We start from the raw sequence: 6699 nt of genomic DNA, 5'->3' as shown, positions 1-6699 counted from the left end.
TGTCAAGTTTAGGCTTACAACCAGGGTTAGATGCTTCTACATCGATCAGTGTTATCCACCTATCATTTCCCTCTGATTTTAGGGATAAGTTATAGGTAGGTTTAGAGGTAGGGATAGGGATAAGACTAACTAAATATGTTGATCCAGGAACATGCACAGTAAAAAACGTTGGGTTATTTGTGTAACCCAACCGTTGGGTTACACATATTGGGTCAATATGTTGGGTTATTTTCCAAAAATATTGGGTCATTTTTAAAATCGTTGGGTAATTTCTAGAAATAACCCGACTGTTGGGTTAAATAGCCTACGGTTTCTGCAGCGACGGTTCAAATTTTAACGGTCCAGTGACAGACAGTCAACGCAGGAGCTGCTGCTGCATCCTGATTATGAAAGGTAAGTCATATCGTTTTTATGTATATATAACATTAAGTATTGTGTACTGAGACGTTGAATATAATTATTCTAAATATGAATTTTATATTTTTAAAAAACGAAGTTCTCTTTAGACCGTTTTAATGATCTCCGGGAAGTGAGATCGATTGGAAATTAATCCTAGCTATCGCCGTTAGGTCGCTAGCAGTAATAAAGTAATTAATTATAACATTATACTAGCGAAACCGTTTACTACCAGTTACCTACTACAATAAACTAAGTAGGCCTTAGTCTGAAATCACTAGCATTACGCCTGTTTTACGGATAGCAATTGTTTATTCGTGATAGCAAATGTCTTAAAGGGACTTTAAGCTGTCACAGCTGAAGCAGTGCTCCAGACTGGTAACGTACTTTTTTTGTACAGGTGCGACTACAATTGTCACTAAATGCGGAACGAAAGAGCTCTACTCATATGAACCGTAGTGCACGGACCATTTATCAGCTCGGCCCAGCGGCGCGAGCTCAGACATCGGTCACACGACACCACAACAGCGCTGTGAGGTGCAGTGAGAAGCGTTTGAATTCGCTGAAATCTCCCGAGATGAAAGAAAGATGAAAAAGTGCAGATATTCCCAACAACATTGAAATGGGAAACATTGTGCAACAAATAAACGATTAGTTCATGATTAGTTAAAGAAAGTTGATGTTTTCCAATACACAGATTACCTTGATTTACTGTAGTAACAAGTTTTTAAGGACTAAGTTAGTTTACTTTTCTGAAAATATTTATTTTTTTCTGCTTCATTCCAACACAGAAAGGAGTAAATGAAAGTATTATGCTGCTGGATGACAATGGTTCTCAACTCTGGTCCTGGACAGTGTACAGTAGGCCTACACATTTTGGATGTCTTCCTTATCTGGCACCGGTCTTGGAGTCCCTCTACTAACAAGTTGGTAAGTTGAATAATGATTAGAGATACGAAATGTGCAGTGCTGGGGCTACTACAGATCCAGGTACAGATAATTACTTATGTTTTTTTTTTTTTTTTTTTTTTTAGCTGTCTTCCGTAATTTCAATACAGTATTTTTTTATTTCAATATAGTCTGAGCTGTTTGATGACTGACAATGATTGAGTGGCAAAAGAAAGCAAGAAGTCCTCACAGCCAAGTCGAGGAGTTCGTGAGACACACACCACCTCAACAAACTGCAAGAACTGCTGAAGAAATCATTAGAGAATATCCCAGACTTCACAGTTTTCTTGGAATGGTGAGTTTAATATGTATGCACGTGACGTAGTAGTGGGAAGTTCGGATCATTTTACTAACTTGGATCTTTGCATCTCATTCATAAAAATTAATAAATATTTTTTCCAAGTCATTTCGTTAATTTCAGCAGAATGTATTTAAATGTTACATGTCAATAGCCAAATTCCCCAAACACATCAAATGTTGATCACATTTAGAATAAGAAAAAAAATGCAATGCAAGGAAGAGGCCAAATTATGAGAAACAGAAACGATTAATTTATTTATCTGGGTCTTCAGGCTATGCAGTCTGTTAGTTTACCCAATCTAAGCCGTTCGTTCATCCCGTGACATCCTCATAAACTGAGCTTTGCAGTCTGTAATACCGGATAGAGAATTGATTAGTTCACGTTTCGAGTCTATCGACTTCGGGTTCGAGTCATTTCTTTCAACACGTGACTACATAAGCTGAGCTATGCAATAGCTGTACCGGATACAGAATTGATTAGTTTATCTCTCGGGTTCGAGTCGTTTAGTTTTATGTCACGGAACTGTTGTTATTAGACTATATATATATATATATAATGTATATCTTTATCAAAGTGGTTTGCCCCATCATAGATAAAGTTTAAAGCATTACCAACTCTTTAGTACCTCATCCATATGGAAAAGATCCATCATAACAGAAATTCTTAAATTATAAATTTAAAGAAATTAAAAAGCTATAATTTGAGACCAAAAATGTAGCATGTTACTGTTAAAAAATTAGTAACTCATTTATGTGTCCAGCGCTGTCATGTGACAAAAGAATGAAAGACTCAGAGAGAAGAATCAGACCCGAAGACTCGAGAGATGAACTAATCATTTCTCTTTCCGGTACTGACAGCATAGCCTCTATGGGACTGACAGGAAGAACAAAAGACTCGGACTCGAACCCGAAGACTCAAGAGATGAACTAATAATTTCTGTTTCCAGTACAGACTCAGTAGTCCCGAGTCATATTAAAGATTCGTTCAAAATAAACGAATCATTCATGACCGACCCATCACTACAGTACAGAGAAGCAAATGGAGCGCATATTTGGATGTTTTTAAATAAACATTGACAAAAAACTATAAAAGTTTTAGGGCTGGACGATATAATATATATAACATTGATAGAAGTGATCACCCGGACTTATATAGTCGTTATATAAAGCGTTCACAGGCAAATTAGTTTTTTTTTTGGTGTCTAAATCAGGCTCATATAAATATCAGGAAACAGGATTCCTGGCTGCATGTCAATATCCACAGATCACTGGATCTTTGTTAAGTTGTAAGGAACACTATATCGAGTCCAACCTTTAGTTTAAACTGATAATCGTTTGTTTTACTCACGTTTTCGCAGTTTCCCCTATTAAATCCAGTCACGCAACAGCTCTTCGGTGGGAAAGTGACGTCAGTGCATACCCTCTACTGTATATGGAAGGGGTGTCTTATTTTGGAAAATTGTTTTGGCTGTGTCTAAGTGCATATGAAATTAGGTTCACACATGTGTGGTATAGTTGAAAACTGTTTTTTTCTTGTCTTTCAAAGATGATCCTGGAGAAATGGCCTGACATCCTTCCATCATCGCCATACCTCACAAATGGAAAAATGGTGTGTCCAACATATGCTGAAATGAAGCGCAGCTTAAATGACATTTGGCCTGTAAGTAAAAGCAACACTATCAAGTCAATTTTGATAAATTACACTGCTCTTCAGCTCATGTTCATCCAAAAAAAGAAAATTCTGTCATGATTAACTCACCCTCATGTCGTTCCAAACCTGTAAGACTTTCGCTCATCTTCAGAACACAAAAGAAGATCTTTTAGATGAAATCTGAGAGATTTCTGTCCCTCCATTGACAGTATACACAACTACCACTTTCAAGCCCCAGAAAGGTAGTAAAGACTTCATTAAAGTAATCCATGTGACTCCAGTGGTTTAACCTCAATTTTATGAACTGACACGAGTGCTTTGTGCAAAAATACATAATTGTTGCTTTCACGCTCTTGTCGTCTGCTCGCGCATTAACACAACATGTTAATGTCGAGGTGCTCTCGTGAACATGCGTTTGAGTTTAATATGTTGTAAATAAAGTGATAAATTATGGTTAAGGGATAGAATATACTCATGTCACTTCATAAAATTGAGGTTGAACCACTGGAGTAACATGTATTACCTTTATGATGTGTTTGCTACCTTTCTGGGGATTAAAAGTGATAGTTGTGTAGCTGTCAATGGAGGGACAGAATACTGTAAGACTCATCAAAAAGATCTTTATTTGTGTTCCGAAGATGAACGAAAGTCTTACAGGTTTGGAAAGACATGAGGGCGAGTAATTATTGACCGATTTTACATTTTTGGGTGAACTAACCATTTAACAGCAGGTGTAATGACTAATTAGAGTGACCATAATTTAATTCAATACAGCTCTGCTTTGATATAACTTTTTCATAATTTAACACTGTTGATGTTGTCACAGTGCATGCACAACTGAACATTATTTATTCTTTTAAGGTTGGAGACAAGTGAGAAACAGTGAGACAAGCCCGGATCCACATGACTTGATGTGTTTCAAAAATGTTTTACATCTATGACATAAACTATTTCAAGACCTCTGCACCCATTTTGGGAGTTTTTGTAGCATGCAAATTTTAATATATCTGGAGGAGGTCCTGCCTCATTAAGAACTTTGATCATCATCATCATTAGGTCCAGTAGTCAACATATGTATTTGTAGTTTTATTACTCAAGGTATGTTTACACTAACACATCAATGCATTCAGTGTACAGTGAAGACCTTTTAATAAAGTTGTGATTAGGATTTATTGTTATTAATTTGTGTATTCTGTCCATATTTGTATAGGTTATTGAATTAAATGTATAGGTTATTAATGTGTAGTTCTAAATTTAGTGTTCATTTTAAATTTTTGTGTGCTTTATGCTGTACAATTGTATGTATGCTATGTGCATTTTTGTGTAGGTTTTGAATGTGTACTGTTTGTACATATTTGCATAGGTTTTGAATTTATTATGTGTGTTGTATACACTTGTGCATTTTGAATTTATGTACACAATTATGTATATTTACATTAAATGCTAGACTCCCCAATATATAGTTTGTAATTGAAAAATATATTTGTTGAAACATATGTATTGTTTATACAAATAAACAATCTGTATTTGAAAACAATTTGTATTTTATTTATTAAAATAAGGTCATAAATAAAAATAAATATTTAACTCAACTGTTGGGTTATTTTAACCCAACTGTATTTTAACCCAATGCATTGGGTTAAAATAACCCACAGTTGGGAAGGTGCTATACCAATCCACAGTTGGGTTATTCGTTGGGTTATTTTTAACCCAACATTTTTAAGTGAGTGTCATACTTGGCAAAATCACGGTGACCGGCCTGGCTTCATGAGCCAGATTTAGCATCCGACATTAAGTAGTTCCAACATAATAATAATAAAAAAAATTATGCCCTTATAAATGAAAATGTATCTGCATAAGCCTAATTTGCAAACGTCTTGGATACTAATGTAACACCTTTCTTTGAAGAAATAAGTGACTGGCATACCATATTGTCATCTCAATAGTCAGTCACTTATGAAACAATGTTGAATGTGTCTGACTGATAGGGAACACACAATTATTAACAGATGAATTTGCACCGAATAATTTGACAACTGACAAGCCTTTAACTTGACAAGCCTTAAACAATGACAAGCCTTTAATGTTAACAATAGATGCGTTTTTACCTTTCTGTAAAAAAAAAAGGAAATAAATAAAATAACAATTTAATATACTACCGTTCAAAAGCTGTCACGTTTTGCCTGAGTTAGTTTTTTTTTATATTTATTTACAATTATCACTGTTTTTAAACCACCAGCAGTGGGTAAAAGAGAACCACTGATCTGAATCACCACCACACTGACAGATATATCTATAGGCTAACATGCTCTTCATAAGGGTTAGTAGTTAGTGATTTAGTCCTAATAATACAAATAATGCAAACAATGAACAGAATAACTAGGTCAGGAAACTGCTCTGCTTCTAGTCAGCTGCCTCACTGTTTACTGCAGCTACTTTCTAACACCGTCTACACTGGAACCAAAGAACCACCAACACTACAAGCCACTGATGTCGCATGTCACAGCATGCCTGGAGCTGACTGACTCCTGTTCTTATCGGATGCACTGTATTCCTCCAGCAGCTTTCTTTTCTCCATTTTTTCTGAAACTAAATTACATTATTTACAAATAAAGGTGTGATTTTTGGGTAACACTTTATTTTACAGTATCCTTTTTACATGTTACATGTTGTTACTGTAGTAATAACTATACATTTTGCATAATTACATGCAACTAACCCTAAACAAAACCCGGTAACACTTTATTTTACGGTACCCTTGATACAGAGTAATTACTTAATTAATTACTTAGTAATAGACTTTGTAATAACATGTAACAAAATGTACTTAACATGTAACTAAGTTATGGAACAGCCTATACTTACAGATTGTAATTACGCACATGTAATAGGCAGCTACTGTTACACATGTGTAACAAGCCGAGTCTGTTACATACGTGTTACGGACTTGGTACACTGTAATTATGTAAGAAAGTACTTAGTATAACACAATGTAACAACAAGTACTTAAATATGTTAGGCTACTAAGGTCTGCAGTTACACATGGTAAATGTGTATGTTCTGTAGCATTACTTGTATGTAACATAAAATAAAGTGTATCAAGATTGTACTTAAGTGCACTTCCTGTGTATCTACATATGTTATCCATCTGAATTAACCCACTAGTTCATAGCTTAAATACATGCATTAGCTTCCTAATTACATTGCAATTACAAAATATTACACAGGTATAAGCTACGTAAAATAAAGTGTATCAAGAATGTACTTAAGTGTACTTTGTGTATACATACCTTATCCATCTCTGCCTTACTTTGATTTAACTCACTAGTTCACAGCTTAAATGCATGCAGTAGCTTCTTAATTACATTGCAATTACATTGCAATTACATAGGTATAAGGTTCGT

At 35.1% G+C, this 6699-nt stretch overlaps 1 long non-coding RNA gene across 1 annotated transcript; it reads left to right on the top strand.

The window, feature by feature from the left end:
• The first annotated feature begins 658 nt into the window (after positions 1-658).
• Positions 659-4825, top strand: LOC307150500. Its single transcript, XR_013819738.1, has 4 exons — positions 659-1326; positions 1476-1639; positions 3191-3304; positions 4157-4825. It is a non-coding gene; the product is annotated as an uncharacterized lncRNA (long non-coding RNA).
• Positions 4826-6699: the final 1874 nt, after the last annotated feature.

The sequence above is a fragment of the Squalius cephalus genome, assembly GCF_949319135.1.
Source record: "Squalius cephalus genome assembly, chromosome: 2".
Classification (NCBI taxonomy): Eukaryota; Metazoa; Chordata; class Actinopteri; order Cypriniformes; family Leuciscidae; genus Squalius; species Squalius cephalus.
Note: the sequence above shows the minus strand (reverse complement) of the source record. Positions and strands in the feature narration are given on the sequence as shown.